At 34.5% G+C, this 18,337-nt stretch overlaps 1 long non-coding RNA gene across 1 annotated transcript; it reads right to left on the bottom strand.

Annotated features, from left to right (window-relative positions):
• Positions 1 to 324: 324 nt before the first annotated feature.
• LOC129276288 (uncharacterized) lies at positions 325 to 7,152 on the bottom strand. The gene is made up of 5 exons (XR_008586086.2): positions 7,045 to 7,152; positions 6,087 to 6,254; positions 4,006 to 4,160; positions 2,270 to 2,388; positions 325 to 1,406 (listed from the first exon to the last, which is right to left on the bottom strand). It is a non-coding gene; the product is annotated as an uncharacterized LOC129276288 (long non-coding RNA).
• Positions 7,153 to 18,337: the final 11,185 nt, after the last annotated feature.

Below are 18,337 nucleotides of genomic sequence, written 5' to 3'. Positions count from 1 at the left end.
TTTTACCAAATTTTCTGACATGCCGTTACCATGGCAACACAGTTTCCGAAACATGTGGAAATTGTGTCCTGAACATCCTCACACCAAGACCAATGTATGTGCCAAATTTCACGAGTATTTGTTCAAAACTAAGGAAGAATTTCGATCCTATATAATAAGGAAGGGATAAGTGACCAGGCAATGTATAATATTGAAAGAGTTTACAATGCAAGTTGTGTTTCAGCGCTAATCAGTGTCACAGTAAATAACTTCATGGCATAATCAATTATAGTCATGTGTACTCAAATTCTTAAATTGCAGAAATAAAGAAATGAGAGCGTGATTAAGTCTCTGCTGAACTTTGTTCAGGTGAGACAAAAAGAGCAAAATAAATATGAAAATGAAAGTTTAACCTTAATCAGACTGGAGTATTTTGGAGGATGGAAAGACTGGGGGGGGGGGGGGTTAAATGCCCTAAAGGCCCCCCCCCCCATCTCAGCTTTGTTGATCGCGCAATCGAAAAACGAAAATAGTCATGCACGTCACCCATGACTTAATCTACAAAACTGTATACTATTTGATTGTTCCAAAATTATTCAAATTAATTTGTTATTAATTATCCTAATTTATGCATGAAATTAGAATTTGACTGTTTTAAATTATAAGGCCCTCGTACCGCTAATCTTTTTAGAGACTCCCTGTGAGATTCTGACCAAATGCACATCAAAAAATAATCAGTATCAAAGTGTTTTAAGTATTTAATTGTTTTTGAAATTTCATATGTATTTCTTTGTTTTCGACTTTTTTTGGATGGAAATCGTCGACAATAATTTTATGATCTTAAACAACATGAAATTAATTGATTTTAATCAGTAAAAGTAAAGAGAACGGTATGAATTTTGGCTACAAACAGAATTTGCATTTTGAGCAATTTTGGGACTGACATGCACTTACATAATTATGCATAATTTCGGACTGCATACCCAGGCGTCCCAAATTTGGTCTCAAAAGTTGCATGAGATTTATCGACAGATTTATGGCAAAAAAAAAATTTCAAGGGGGGGCCTTTCACCCTCCCCCTCCCCAGTCTATTTAGGGTTAAATTTGTCTCTATGTCTTAATGCAAGACCCTGTAAATTATGCTTGATTCTTTAGCTTATGACTCACGAATAATAAATCACTCTCAGCAATGTAATATCAAACTAGATATCACCTTGTTTTCTAGTTACTTTTGTGAAAAATGTGTCTGCACATCCTCACAACAGACCAATGTATGTGCCAAATTTCATGAATATTGGTTGAAAACTGAAGAAGTAGTTCGATCCGCAAGATTGTAGTGGCTTGCGTCTGTGTCCAAGGGCTAGAATATAGGGCTGCCGAAACTCAGCAGACTTCCCAGCTGCTGCCGCTTGAACATCTGTCCCAATCTGGCAAAGAAGCAGAAAGAAGTGATAGTTGAGCATTGACATCATGAGCTACAAATTTTAAAAGCATAGGCCCCAACAATATCATATTCAAACAAATGTAGAACCTAATTACTCTCGTATTCAAACAGGGAGGAAAAAAATTACATGATGTAAACCTGTAGTATATTTGAAACAACCCCATGAATGAAGCATTGGGAGGCTGCCATGATCCATAAACAGCCAACAATATTTATAAGCCAACAATGAGGTTTTGCCAGTGAAGGAGAGATTAATGACTGCATGTAAATATACATGCCTGCACAGCTGGAATTTGCATTACATAAGATATTGGTATGCATCTTCAGGATGACATACACCACTGCATTATATTTCTATGGCCTCTTTCAAGTTCTGGCTCTGCAATTTGTAATCATATTATAATTTTTTTTTGTTCATATTTGTGCATTTGTTATTATACATGAAGTTGATATTGTTGTTGGATAAATAAATACTACAATTAATTTTTTTTTAATGATCATTCACAATTCTTAATACATAGGAATAGATAGGATACACAGAAAAATAGAAAAAGTTTTCATAGTGAAAAGTCAAGGGGAGAGGCATTAACCAATGTAGAGGAAGATTCATAAAGAGGTGGCACAAAGCCCGAAAACAAAAGAAAAAAACTAACATAGACTAATTGGGCCGGGTGGAGAAAAAACCCAATGAAGAGGGACAGACAGAACAAAAAAGAGAGGGAAAAAATTTGTGAAAATAGGAAGAAATACACACCAAAAGAGAAGCATTGTGGGACAGGTATTTAAGGATAAATTGATGTCTGGTAGGGAACCCAAAATTTGCATATTCACTAATTGACTACTTACAGGTCTGTACTGGATGAAGTGCTCCAAACTCGATGCTCTTGAACTCGAGGTGGGGTTCTTGGTCTTTGTCAGTGGCTTATGTAACATCAGCAACAGTGCAGTTAAACCACACAGGTCTCCTGTAAAAGATAAATATTATATTGTAATTTAATATGTTTAATTAACTTTGGCACACTCCCTTATTGTCATGTAATGATAGTAGATAAGATTATATCTTATCTGCTCACTTTGATGCAATGATGTACATACATGTACATTGCACCATCTCCTCATTGTAATGCAATGCATATATTGTACCATCCATTCATCACAATTTCATGTGTGATATAGAGAGAGAGAGAGATTACAAGGTCTCTGCCAAACTTTGTTCAGGCAAGACAAAAAAGTTTGGAGACAACTGTTGTTTGGATCATTAGATCTCTGAACATCTTTTTAATAATCATGGAGAGTGCCACTTAAGTATTTGAAAACTGATTAACTTTTAATATGTTTTGTCTGCTGTCACCTAGATAAAGCAGCAAACTAATTTTCTTTGCACAACCAAACTGACAATGAATATAAATCAGAAATAAAGGGGGAATCTAGGCTGAAAATCTGATAATTTGGAAAGTAGAGTAAAATTTAACAAGCACAACACATCATATGTGTATAAAAAATATATCCCTTATATGGACATAACTCAGTAACAACATTGATCATAAACATTCCATCAGGAGTCAGTCATCCTAGTTTATTATGTCTGGAGCAGAAAATTTGAATAATTATTTCACATACTAAAATACCAAATAAAAAGTTGAGGTGTGATATCATCAGCTTGCTCATTGAATATGCATGAAACCATTTTATTGAAGAAAAAAAATGCCCCCCCCCCGAAAAAAAAGTAACTTTGTTACTTTTTCATCCGATTTTGATGACATCTTTAGTGTTACGCTTGTTATATTTTACTCTATAAGACTTGAAGGTATATCTTTGATGTACTAAACTCATTTATATAACAATATATGCCAAGGCGCTACCTTTGATCTCCTCTATGCTCTATGCACCTTTTATATCCCCTTCATTTCCCATTGTTCTTATATTCATGGAAGTAATCCCTTTGATGTTTCCCCCTCTTTCCTATGCACGAACCTACTTCCTTCCACTCAGTGGCGTACCTGGGATTTTTCACAGGGGGGGCAAAACCGTCCGCCAAAAAATTTGACAAGCCAAAAAAAAAAAAAAAAAAAAAAAAAGGTCTTCAATCACAAATGAAGGATTTCGTACCAGAAAAAAGAATTGACAAGCAAAAAAAAAAAAAAAAAAGGGTCTTCAATCTTGTCAGGGGGGGCAATAAAGGTCTTCAAGTTCGTCAGGGGGGGGGGCAGAGATACGTCCTTTTCATGGGTTGTGGCTCGTCAGGGGGGCAGACTGCCCCCTCCCCCCCCCCGTAAGTACGCTAGTGCTTCCACTGCCACATCCTCCTTCTTTCACCTCAACTCTATTCTTACTATTGTTTTCAATTTCTTTTTTTTTCAGCCTAAACCTAGCATCATACATGTACATAAGTTGTTGTATCTTCCTCTTATCTTCATTTGTTCTCCTGACGACGAGCTGCGCAGTTCAGCTCGGAATGTGGCGTTTCCAACTCTTACATTGTTGTACCGCAAATACCTTCCGAATGGATTTATATTTTACTCTACTTTTTCAAATCATTTGAATTTCAGCCTGGAGTCCTAAAAAAAAAAAACTTTACTCACTGTTGTCACCTTCCTCAAAACTGTTGAATTGATTATTTTACCGCTGGATACCCGCTCAAACCTAATTTTATGATACGGTCTCGGTAGAACGACTCCCACTTTGAAATAAAATTGTCAGAAAGGTGCCCATGTTCTGCTTCAAAGTCCATGTTGATCTGTAAAACCAAACAGGAATAAGTATATTTTTGTAAACCTAACTTTCATGCTTGTAATAGTAGAACATTGGGTCCATGATTCAATGTGTACATTTTGCCTAGTTCATGAAACATGGACATAACCCACATAAGGATAATTAAAGGAGAAAGAAACCCTAGAAACCAGTTGAATTCATATCAAAGTGAAAAATCAAAGAAACGTATAGTTGAAAGTTTGAGCAAGATTGAATGAATAATTAGAAAGTTACGAGTATCTGAATATTGAGATCACTAATGCCATGTAGATCCTCCCATTGGCAATGCGACCGAGATCTGTGATGTCACAGACTTAGAACTCCCCCATTACTTTAATACTTATTTCACTTAAATTCTCTCTTTTATAGAGTCTATTGCAAGATGAGGTGTTCTTTATGAGAGGACAAGTACAGAGGTTTCACAGCATTATATCATGGATGATTTGTTTGTCATATCATAAGAATGAGCAAAATGAGATATTTTGGGGTATATTTTCAGTGTCCAAAGGGGAGAGTTGTACGTCTGTGACATCACAGATATTGGTCGCATTGCCAATGGCAATGTCTCCTTAGCATTAGTGATCTTGACATTCAAATGCTCATAACTTTATTACTTGCCCAATCTTACTCAAACTTTCGTTGATTTCATTCTTTGATTTTTCTACTTTCACACAAGCTAACTTGCTACAAGGGTTTAATTCTCCTTTAACATGCATGATTTGAGAAACTTTGGATCTACCCTAAATATAATTGGAATAAAACCCCTATTTACACCTGGAGAAAATGGGAAAAACTGTAACATTAACGGGAAAGCCTAGTACAATTTCCTCTCTTGGTGAGAAAAGTGCATGCATTTTGTCATTTACATTAAAATTACAAAATATATTCTTTATCTTTAACGCTATCTAGTAAATATTACCCTGCTCCACATGAATAACTTTAAGTCCCTACCCCTATGGATGATCCTCATCACGTTTGGTTTTGAAGATGATAACAATCTGATTTACCCGACCCCCCCCCCCCCGGCCCCATTTATTTTCTTTTACACCTACAGGGGCCCAAGTAGCTTGCCTAGATATTGTCATGAAAAACTTATTCCTCCATAAAGGTATATATACAACATATCTTGTTTGTAGAGCTTTTGGGTACCTGAATAATTAATCGACCCCCCCCCCCCACCACCCCTGGCACGTTGCCACATGCCATATACGAACAACTTTAGGTCCTTACCACGTAAGGACGATCTACATGTTTGGTTGAAATCTGATATATGGTTCTAAAGAAATTCAATATGAAAATATGATTTCCCAAATTGACCCTTTTTCCAATCTTTCATATCCTTTAGGAGCCCAAGGTGACCATCCTAGGTCTTGACATGAACAACTTATATTCTCCATTTATAAAGGTATCTACATTCAACAGATCATGACTGTACTGCTTTTGGGTCTGGAGAAGATTTTTAAAGTTTACCCACTTTCTCCAATTGGGGGGGGGGGGGCACATGCTCCATATGAATAAACCCCCTAAAGATGATCCTCACCAAGTTTGCTCGACATCCGCCCAGGGGTTCTTGAGAAGATTAAAATGTAAAAAGTGTAGGCACAACGGACAAAAAGCGGTCACAATAGCTCACTTGAGCCTTTGGCTCAGATGGGCCAAAAATAAGGGAACTGAGCATCAAAATCCTTAAACTGACAACAATCAGACATAGTGAGAATATGTGTTCTTTCAGTACAATTGGCAATCATAACAATTTTAAACATATTTAAGTCTTAATGGATATATTGTAAGCAAATGTTTTGTTTAACACGTTAAGCATCAAAGTAAATATACAAGTGTTGCCAATTAGCAGAAGAAAAGGTGATCAAATAGGCCTCTAAATAAGTCGTCATGAAAGCTTGGGTTAACTTACAAGTTCTGGCATCTCTTGTATCCTTGGAAAGGTGGTGATGAAGTCTGTAATGGTCATGTCTGTCCTCTTCTTTAGCATCATTTGACGATAAGCAGCAGTGTCTTTGAAAAATTTGATAATTTTCCCCTTATTTGCTGCAGTGGGAACTGTGTGCTTCTTTCAGTTAACCTGAAAGACAGAAGTTACCGTATTATTTCAACCATCAAAATAACCTGCATGTACATGTAAGGCACTTTTATTGCCTTGGACATACTCTTTGTATTACTTCTAAACGTGCCTTTAATTTGGTGCCCCCTTGATCTCGTATTTTGAGCTCTTCTGCATTTCATACATTACACAGATGTGCATGCGTACTAGGGATGCCATCGACATCATCAAAATGACAGAAACCATGCCAATATCGACATGAGAAATAGATTTCACAACATTTGTCAATATAATTTCGTTAAATGTTAACGGTATGAAATCACCTATTAGAGCTTTCCAAATGTGCATTGTCACTCAGATTGATGAAACAAACTTGAGAATGAAAGAATGATGATTATCAAGGCAAGTCATTGACCAATAATAATTTGCTTTGAATCTCTTTTTTTACTTTTTAATAATTTATTTGACTTATTTTTTAATTGTTCGGAGGGCTTTCGAACAAATCTATACATATAATAACTACATGTACAGTTTGCAAGGTGTAATTATTGTAAAATCATTAATCTGACTTCGGTTCAAAGCGTGAAAGCTGTTCGAAAATACTTTTGATAATGTCTTTTCAAATATAGAGCAAGTTTTATTTTTCTACTTTTCCCTTACCAAAACTATATTTGTGCTTTAAGAATATCTTGAATTATCTTTTCTTATCAGTTTATTTAAACTCAGACAAGTCTTTCAGTCAGCCACCCATCTTATTTCACATATTATTTTGCAGGAATCAACACTGTAACAAGATTTACATTTCTCACACCTTTTCTTGTAATTCTTCACCTTGAAGTAATTCCTCATCCACTATCACATCTTCTTGTTTGTGATCATATGATTTGGCATGCTTCCTCTTCTTACCCTGTTTGCCATTCGGCCTCATATATTCTTGAAACTGTACTCAATGAATCCTTCATTTTCTGAGAAGAAATGCTCCTGTCATGACGAAAGTATAAAACATAAGTAGTCACATGATATCATGAGATCCAGTACTTCAAAAGGCAAAATCATGCATTCTTCGTAAAAATAAATAAATAACCTGAGTCAAAAAGGGGCCTGAGCCTTCGATCCTAGCAGAATCTTCTTGGAAGGAAAACTCATTCAGTGTGTTGCTATGGTAACCAAATAAACAGATAATAATGTTTAAATTTTTTGTATTTTTAAAAGAATATGCAATTTAGTGATAAAGATGTAAATTTGTGATTCTACTAATAAGATCGGCCTTATTATCAGCTTTATGTAGACACCAAAATCACAAAATACCATTGATCCTAACTGGAGTTATGAAGATAATATCGGCACGCAAAAAAAGGGCCCCAAAATTGGAAAAATCATATTTTAGGGGCGGCGGGCGGGGTCGGCCAGTTGCTTTTTTTTTGCTCCTTTTTAATTAGACATCCTGTAAATCAACAAATAAGTAATAATACGAATTACTCTTATCATTGGAATTCTTGTTTTTATTATGTCAATAATCGTTGCTATGGTAACACACTCAACATAAATACTAAATTGCATTTATACTGGACCTGCCTATCTGTATGCGTTTTGTGTACATTATTACGTCATTTTAATCCAAAATTTTACTGGTTTTTAGTTAACATAAAAGATAAACAAATACTTAATAAAAATCATAAAATTACATATCAAAATAACAGGAATTTACTCTAGATACTTTCTATTGATACCAATTTCTAAGATATTAGGTGTTTTTTACTCTGTTTATAATGTGTCACATGAAGACATGCTTCCATTTCACGGAAGCGTGCCTGCAGGCACGGTCGTAGTCCAGATTGGACCTTGTTGTTTGGAAGTGCTTTTTCCAAAAGCTAACATAGAGGGCACATGTCTCCCAATCTCTAATCAGCACCAATCCACTCATTTTCCCTCCCCAACAAGGTCCAGTACAAAACTTTGCTGTACCAGAAAAGCTAGGCATCAATCAAACAAGTTACACGGTAGGGGGTCAGGTGCCCTAGTCTCACACACCAAACAAGACACATTTTTACCCAAAACAACTTCACCTCAAACAGGGTGAAAAATGCAAAGTTGTGTTGTTTTTTTACACTGTAAACATAAGGCTCCGTGTTCATGCACTTAAAAAATATCTATTCAGCGCCTTCCTCTCTCGCCAAATGATTCCACCCATGAACCAAGTATCAAAGTTTGAATAAGTAGACTACACCAGTCACAAGGAGGCAACAGCTGGTAAACATCTCTGGCTCAGGCAGCATCAACAGATCCTGGCCCCCACCCCCATCGTGGTCAATGGGCAGTGGAGGGTCAGGGGAAACCAGACCAGTGGCCTACAGGTACGACTAGTCTCTTGTACCAAACTTTTGCCTCCACTCAAATACAAGTTTACCCCCAAGGACGATGAAAATACACAGATGTGACCGATGTTCTACAGAATAGACATATACCACCATGATAATTTGATATTCACATTTTGTTCTATTGAAATGTTTTTTCTCTTACCCAATGATTTCATCCGTGGAATAAGTATTACAGTTTATAAGACTAGACTACAAAAACCAGGACCCTGTTGCTTCCATGAAATTACCTCCTGACCTCCATGATAAGGGGCAGTCAGTGTAATGCAATACATACATGCATGGAGCCAAGTTGTTTCAATTAAATGTATTGATGAGTTTATTACTCCATAATTGGGTACTGAGTTCCTATACGGGATATTTTCAATTCGACTAATGCTAATTCGTCCATTTGCAAACTGTCTATTTGACCTACCATCAGTTCGTCCTCTCACCACATGGTCTACTTTAATTTAGTTTAATGTCATTCCGTCTAATGACCAGTTGGCCAATAGCCATTTAGTCCATTTACCATTTGGTCTAATTAGACTAATTTTTTTTGCAAAATGAATGAAAATAAAATGGAAATTAAAGGTCAAGTCCACCTCAGAAAAAAAATGATTAGAACCAATAGAGAAAAATCAGACAAGCACAATGCTGAAAATTTTATCAAAATCGGATGTAAAATAAGAAAGTTATGACATTTAAAAGTTTCGCTTATTTTTCACAAAATAGTTATATGAACGAGTCAGTTACATCCAAATGAGAGAGTTGATGTTGTCACTCACTCACTATTTCTTTTGTTTTTTATTGTTTGAATTATATAATATTTCATTTTTTTACGAAATTGACAATTAGGACCTCCTTGCATGCCTGAACCACAAAATGTTCAAATAATGGAATTCCACGTGTTCAGCTGGGGGAGGAATGAAACTTCATTTCACATGACAATGACGAGAAAATCAAAATATTTCATATAATAGAATATAATAGAAATAGTGAGTGAGTGATGTCATCAGTTCCCTCATTTGCATACCAACCGAGATGTGCGGCATGTAACTGTTTTGTGAAATGAAGTGAAACTTTAAAATGTCATAACTTCTTATTTCACATCCGATTTTGATGAAATTTTCAGTGTTATGCATGCTTGTTGGATTTTTCTCTTTTTATTCAAATCAAGTTTTTGTTGGGATGGACTTGACCAAATCAAATGGGTTTTTTATCAAGAAATTGAAAATTATGAAAATTCCGGCAAGTACCAATTGTGTTCAAATTTGATAAACTTCATCCTTCCTTGAGCTATTCAATTTGATGGACAATTGTATATTAAGTTAGCAAGTATATCTAACAGTAACAGTTAAAAAAAAAATTGAAAATATAATTGTTAATGTTTAGTATTCTAAAAATGTTGAGAAAATGTTGCAATGGTATCTTACTAATGTAACAAGTGCTGTTTTCAAAATTTTAATGTGCTTTCAAGGTGAAGTTCATCTCTACAACTTTATCCCATAAAATAGTTTATCATATTCTAATCCTATCCTTATCTTAAACCTATCATTCTCTACACCTATCCACTGAAACCTGCCATTGATTCCTATATATGAGACGACTCTCCGATACCTGGCAGAATACATTTAATAAAAATTTCACCTATGAATGATCTATTTAATGAATTAATGATATGTTAATCAGGCTCCATACTTGTGTGAAACTTTTAACAGGTACGTAAACATAGTCACGTATATATAAGCTGAAATTTTGGTCATTCTCTGGCTAATGAATATGTCCAGATGGCCAAACGTTTTCCCAACGTTGAATGTTTCCCAACCATGCCAACGTTGGCATAACGTAATTGTTCGAACAACCCAGGAACAAACTACATTCCAACGTTGTACCATCGTCACAATTACTATTTTTACTGTTAAAGTCAAGATGTTGTTGTTTGGTTTTTAGCAGCGCTCACAAAAATAGTAAATGCGCCAATCAAAATTATTCTATCATATAAAAAAAATTTATTTTATTATTTTCAGTAGATTTGGCCTTATAATTTAAAGGACAAGTCCACCCCAACAAAAAGCTGATTGGAATAGAAAGAGAAAAATCAAACAAACATAACACTGAAAATTTCATCAAAATCGGATGTAAAATAAGAAAGTTATAACATTTTAAAGTTTCGCTTAATTTTTCAAAACAGTTATATGCACATCCTGGTCGGCATGCAAATGAGGGGACCGATGACATCATCCACTCACTATTTCTTTTGTATTTCATTATATGAAATATGAAATATATTTGTTTTATCGTCATTGTCATGTGAAACAAAGTCTCATTCCTCCCTGAACTTCCATTATTTTAACATTTTGTGGTTCAAGCAAGGGGATCCTAATTGTCGAATTCGTAAAAATTGAAATATTGTATTATTCAAACAATAAAAAGCAAAAGAAATAGTGAGTGAGTGACATCATCGACTCTCTCATTTGCATATTACTGAGTTGAGCATAGAACTGTTTTGTGAAAAATAAGCGAAACTTTAAAATGTCATAACTTTCTTATTTTACATCCGATTTTGATTAAGTTTTCAGCGTTATTCATGTTTGAGTTCTCTATTTATTCAAATCAACCTTTTTCTGTGGTGGACTTGACCTTTAAGATTTGAGAGGTATAAGGCCGTTCATTGGATAGAAGAGATTTCGCAAGCGCACGCAAGCTTTGTTACACTTAAATACAAGTTAAAAATATGGTATAACTCGAAAAAAATATCAACATCATTTCGCATTTGTAAACACCAGATGAAGGCGGAACGTGCATTGCAATTTTTATAACAATAATGGTGATGTCTATGAAGTATAAGACATGTCTGAAATGATCAAAAGTATAGTTTTGCATCATCATGATTCATCTGTCGGGCCTGGTGCCCTCCTGTTGCTGCCCCGTTCATATCAAAATTATATTATAAAAACGATTAAAAAAATGAGTTCAATATTTTTTTTCAACATTTTGGGAAAACAAAAGAAAAAACATTTTTCAAGAATGTTTAATTAAAACATTTTGAGAACATATTTTCATAACTTTTATAGAACCTTTAATGCCATTATCATTAAATTTTACCAAAGTTTTAAGATAGTATTTTTTATATCTATTTACCGTAATTATAGAGATATTATAGTAAAATGTTATTTTGTTTCTTAAAATTATGATATCATAAAAACATCAAAATATGAATGTTTGTTGTACAATTCATTAGTACTTCAGGAAAACATTAGAAAACCTTTTTTTTCAAAAATGTTTAGTTATTTAAAAAAAATATATATTATCATAATTTTGTGGGAAAGTTTGTTATTGTCACACCCATGGCATGATAATTATTCGTTTCTTAAAGGACAAGTCCACCCCATAAAAAGTTGATTTGAATAAAAAGAGAAAAAAATCCAACAAGAATAATACTGAAAAATTAAATCAAAATCAGAAAGTTATGACATTTTTAAGTCTCGCTTTATAATTTTCACAAAACAGTTATATTCACATCTTGGACAGGTATGCAAATGAGGGGACTGATGACATCACTCACTATTTCTTTTGTATTTTATTATATGAAATATTGAATATTCCAATTATATCCCTGTTGTCCTGTGAAACAAATTTTTGTTCCTCCCTGAACATGTGGTATTACCTTTGTTTTAACAATTTATGGTTCGATCAATTCGGTCCTTATTGTCAAATCTGTAAAAATTGAAATACATTTTATAATTCAAACAATATCATACAAAAAATGGTGAATGAGGGACATCAACACTCTCATTTGCATGTTCGAGTCGTGCATATAACTGTTTTGTGAAAAATAATGGAAACTTCGTAACTTTCTCATTTTACTTCAGATTTTGATGAAATTTTCACCGTTGTGCTTCTTAGAGTTTTTCGCTATTTATAAAAATCAAAAATTTTCTGGGGTGGACTTGTCCTTTAAAAATAATATCATAAAAATGTCAAAATTAGGATGTTTCTGATTCATTTTTCAAACATTGTTTTTTAAACATTGGAAAAGCATTTCTAAAAATAAGTTTTGTTAAAATATTTGAGAAGCATAATCATAATCATGACATTTCGAGAATGATGTTTTATGTTATTGTCATATTCTACCAACATAATTTTTTTCACATAATGTATAACATTATAAAAACGATGATAGTAAAATGAATTTATTTCTTAAATGATCAGATGATGTTATATCATAAATATGTATTAAAACAATATTTTCTCTCTTTTTTTAAAATACTATAAAGCAGTTTCAGTTATGACATTCTAAGAACGTTTGATGTCATTAATATGATACTAGTATTACAACCTTTTAAAACTAGCACATCAATGATGTGGAGCTCATCCAGCATCTCGCAACGATATTTAACACAATTTTAATTTCAGCCCAGTTGACGTCACTGTAGTGAATTATATTGGTGACATAAATTGAGGATATAGAATTGAAATTGATGAAGAAATTACATAGAAGCTTTTTTGTGATCTATATGAATAAATTTTATATAAATTAGCATGAATAATTTTCTAGTCAACATTTCTAAACTCTGTGTAGAACCTTGGTGAACCTCATGTAGCTCTCAGATGGAACAAAAATAATCAACAAATAAATAAGTTATTTTTTTTAGTTGAAAATATATAAATAACTTAGCATATTTCATGAGTTTCAAAATTCTGTGTTGAAATTTTGTATCACCACCTAAAGCGATCATATAAGGCAAAGAAAATTAAAATTGATCAACAAATGATGTACAGGTTTGGTGAACCTCATGCAGATCTACCAGATGGAAAAAAAAATCAAAATCGGTCAACAAATAAGAAGACGCATTTCCTGTTGATTTATGAATAAATTTCGCATAAATTAGCATAAAATTTTTCCTAGTCAAAATTTCAAAATTCTGTGTAGAAATTTGGTGAACCTCATGAAGTGCTACCAAAAGGAAGCCGAAATAGGTCAACAAATAACGAAGGAGAAGCATTTTTTTGTGAATTTTGAAAAATGCGCATAACTTAGCATATTTAATGAGTTTCAAAATTCTGTGTAGAAGGTTTGAATCCCCCACCTAATGCTATCATATCAAAAGCAAACAGAATTAAAATCAGACTTGAAATGACGAAGCGGGCAGCATTTTGAAATTCAGTCAACAAATAAAGAAGAGGCATTTTCTGTGATTTATGAATTTCGCATAAGTTAGCATAAATAATTTTCTACTCCGGCCAAATTTCAAAATTTTGTGTAGAAGTTTGGTGACCTTCATGAAGCTCTACCAGATGGAAGCAAACAATTCAAAATCGGTCAACTAATTAAGAAGAAGCATTTTTTGTGAATTTTTAAAAATGCGCCCTACCTAGTGCTATCATATAAAGCAAACATAATTGATTCCGGACTAGAAATAGCGAAGAAGAAGCATTTTGAAATTGTGGACGGACGCCACGCCACGGCATAAGCTCATCTAGTCCTTCGGGCCGGATGAGTTAAAAATGAGATCCCAATAACTTTATCAAAATGTCAGCAAAATACAAAAAAAATGTTAAAATTATACTACTAAAAATAAGGATGTTTCTAATACATTTTAAAATATTTTGGGAAATTATATTTCAAAAATGTTTTGTTGAACGGTTGATGTTATTGTCATAATATTCTTACAACATTTTAAAATGTTTATTTTACATCAAATGTATAACCTTACAAAAATGTTAGTAGTATTATCAAGTTTCTGAAAAAATTATATTCATATCATCATAAAACATTAAAAAACATGTTAATGATACATTTAATTAACGCTTTTGAAAAATATTAGGAATTTTTTTTTTTCAAGAACGTTAAGTCATAATGATACATAAACATATAGTTTCATAACATTTATTATCACATCCAATGTACGTACATGTATATAACATTATAAAATTGTATATCTGTTTTGTTTCTCAACAATTTATGTTAAAATTATCAGGATGTTTCTAATATATTTTTTAAAGTTAACATTTTGGAAAACACTTGAAAACATTTTTCAAGAATGCTTTGTTGAGATGTTGTAAAACCATATTTCATATCGATCATTTCATTTCAAGTATTCTAACAACATTTTCAAAATGCTATTTTTACATCCAGTACATGTAGATGTCAATAAAATGTTATTGTGTTCCTATCAAAATGTTAATTCAATATGCAAAAACAGCAAAATTATCATGTATCTACTATATTTAAGAAAATCATAACATTATCAAAAATGTTTTGTCGAAATATTTTGAAAACAAACATTCATGACTTTTTTATCATCATCATAGTCATAACATCGAACGTTTGAACAAAAAATATTCACATTAATTATGTAACATTATAAAAACGTTAGAAAAATATCATTTTTTTTTCATCAACTAAGGGTAAAGATCTATGTAACATTTATGAAAATATATCTGCTTGGCATCATAATATTAACGTTTATTTCATGTTTAACATCAGGGGAATATTGTTTCATTAATGTTATACAAATGTTCTTAAAAATTCATTTTGAAAGCATTTCTAGGATCTTTCATGAATGTTATTATATTAGCTGGGTATGGACATGGATGTCCATAGTATGGAATACACTGCAAACACATGCATATCAAACCATGTCCAAACCATGGAGCTATATATAGCTCCATATACAAAAACCACTGACTGCCCCTTATCATGGAGGTCAGGAGGTCATTTCATGGAAGCAACATGGTCCTGTTTTTCGTAGTCTAGTCTTATAAACTAATACTTATTCCACAGATGAAATCATTGGGTAAGAGAAAAAACATTTCAATAGAACAAAATGTGAATATCAAATTATCATGGTGGTATATGTCTATTCTGTAGAACATCGGTCACATCTGTGTATTTTCATCGTCCTTGGGGGTAAACTTGTATTTGAGTGGAGGCAAAAGTTTGGTACAAGAGACTAGTCGTACCTGTAGGCCACTGGTCTGGTTTCCCCTGACCCTCCACTGCCCATTGACCACGATGGGGGTGGGGGCCAGGATCTGTTGATGCTGCCTGAGCCAGAGATGTTTACCAGCTGTTGCCTCCTTGTGACTGGTGTAGTCTACTTATTCAAACTTTGATACTTGGTTCATGGGTGGAATCATTTGGCGAGAGAGGAAGGCGCTGAATAGATATTTGTTAAGTGCATGAACACGGAGCCTTATGTTTACAGTGTAAAAAAACAACACAACTTTGCATTTTTCACCCTGTTTGAGGTGAAGTTGTTTTGGGTAAAAATGTGTCTTGTTTGGTGTGTGAGACTAGGGCACCTGACCCCCTACCGTGTAACTTGTTTGATTGATGCCTAGCTTTTCTGGTACAGCAAAGTTTTGTACTGGACCTTGTTGGGGAGGGAAGATGAGTGGATTGGCGCTGATTAGAGATTGGGAGACATGTGCCCTCTATGTTAGCTTTTGGAAAAAGCACTTCCAAACAACAAGGTCCAATCTGGACTAGCACGGTCGGCGGTTAAACGCTTAATGGAGTGTTAACAGAACACACGTGTCACCTGCTAAAAGTTCAAGGCACAATAAAGGAAAACTGTGTAGGCCTACTTATAGTACAATTTGCATAAATTAGCCAAATTAATGAATTTCCAAATTCTATGCACAAATTATGATCCCTGTACTTAGCTCTACCAGATTTAGAGTCAAGTTGGACTTAGACCTACATTTAAAAAAAAAGCATTGTTTGGTGATTTTAATATATTTGCATTAATTAGCAGTTAATCAATTTCCACATTCTGTGTAAAGGCTATGGTTCCTGTACTTACATTTATAGCTTTTAGTTTTAGATCTTTTACATTTAGTTCTAGACCCATCTCCTAGATTTTAAGTTTAGCCTAGGTCTAGATCTAGACTACTTGGCCGGTCACTAACAGTAACAATATTCACAGCCGTAAGGCCCAATTAAGGCCAAGGCAGTATAGTGTATCACTCACACTACCTCGAGCGAAGTTTGTGCAGGCTCCACTCCACTTCACTACCGCTACACTACGCTCCACCTACCCAAATTTCGAGACCGTAAACTCTATCTGATATTCCGAGTGACAAAGCCAAAAAAGGTGGGATTTAATGGGGGGAAAATATAAAATTCATGCAACATCACGATTTTTAAAAACAATTAAAACTAATATTCTTACTTTAAACCAAGTTTCACTTCTTTTCCATGCTTCTATCAGTCTCAAAATTGGTGATTTAGAGCCAACATGAAGTTCCTCACACGTATAAATAATCCGCTGCCGATTTAAAAACATCGCATGCGCGCGCGAGGGTCCGAGCTCGGACCGGACCCGGTTGCTCATCTCATGCGATACGGCAGCGAATTATTTGTGTGAGGAACTTCATGTTGGCTCTAAATCACCAATTTTGAGACTGATAGAAGCATGGAAAAGAAGTGAAACTTGGTGTAAAGTAAGAATATTAGTTTTAATTGTTTTTAAAGATCGTGATGTTGCATGAATTTTATATATTCCCCCCATAAAATCCCACCTTTGTAACTTGGAATATCTGGGGCCCGTTGCAGAAAGAGTTGCGTTTAAACGCAAGCCAAAAAATCAATCGCAAGTCCAAAATGCGCGCTGTTGATTGGTTGAAAATCAAGTTGCGCCTAATTTTTTAGAGTTGCGATTGATTGCAACTCTTTCTGCAACGGGCCCCTGATAGAGTTCACGGTCTCGAAGTTCGGGTAGGTGGAGCTTAATGTAGAGGTTTACTGAAGTGGAGTCGAGTGGAGCCTGCACGAAATGTCGAGGTACACTCACACTGGCACCTAATTGGTCTCAGGCCTACTGTAACTTAATTGCATGCGAAATTCTCGCCCAGAATTAACTGCGACAGCCCGAACGCCCGAACGTCTGCAGCGTTCGGGCCGGCGCAGATATAGACCTCTTCAGTCTAGTCCACAACCTGCGTTTGGAACTGGATTGGAGGCAACAAAGCCGAGGTCGAGGAGAGCTAGTAGGGTCTCGATCTCGCTGCGATTTTCGTTATTACTGTTAGCTTTATGCCGTGTTTTTGCAACAAAATAATATTCGGAGTATATAGCAACAGATGGTAGGTAAACATAGTACTGCAAAATATTGAATTTTATGATGTGCTTGACTTTTGGTCCAACCCTTCACACACACTAGACCACTAGATCTAGTCATCATGCGACGGACAGTTGTGTTAATCTCACGTTCAACTCACACGTACTGACGTACACGTAGATCTCCTTCGCGAAAGTTACAGCGTCAATTGAAACGTACTTTCAATCTCAATCAATCACAGTTGCAAATTGCAATCATTAGCCCATTCTTCCTCAGCTTTGATCTGTACAATTCAATAAACACATACCTTTCAAAATCTGAATGATTTCCTCCCCGAAATCTTTTTAAATGTACTCCAGTTCGGCCATCCTGATCCTGGTATGCCTAGATTCAACAGCTCACTTGCACAGTATGTTGTGCATGTGCGGTATACAAAAAGTCGACAGAATTTCTTGATGAGCGAGCCGCGGCGTGGTCATGTGACATATTGTAAGCCTTTTCATTGGTAGATAGTTTGAGTATTTTGTAATTTTGTTTGGATTAACGCGAATTCGTCGATTTTTAATCCATTTCGGATTGACAACGGCAAAATATAACCCAAATAGTTTACAATATTTTGTAATCGCTAACTAGAGTACTATTTGTAATCGCGCGAATTAAGAGAGTATTGGAACTGAAG

This window comes from Lytechinus pictus, chromosome 11 (assembly GCF_037042905.1).
Source record: "Lytechinus pictus isolate F3 Inbred chromosome 11, Lp3.0, whole genome shotgun sequence".
Taxonomy (NCBI): domain Eukaryota; kingdom Metazoa; phylum Echinodermata; class Echinoidea; order Temnopleuroida; family Toxopneustidae; genus Lytechinus; species Lytechinus pictus.
The sequence above is the reverse complement of the archived record's forward strand: the minus strand, read 5'-3'. Positions and strand labels throughout refer to the sequence as shown.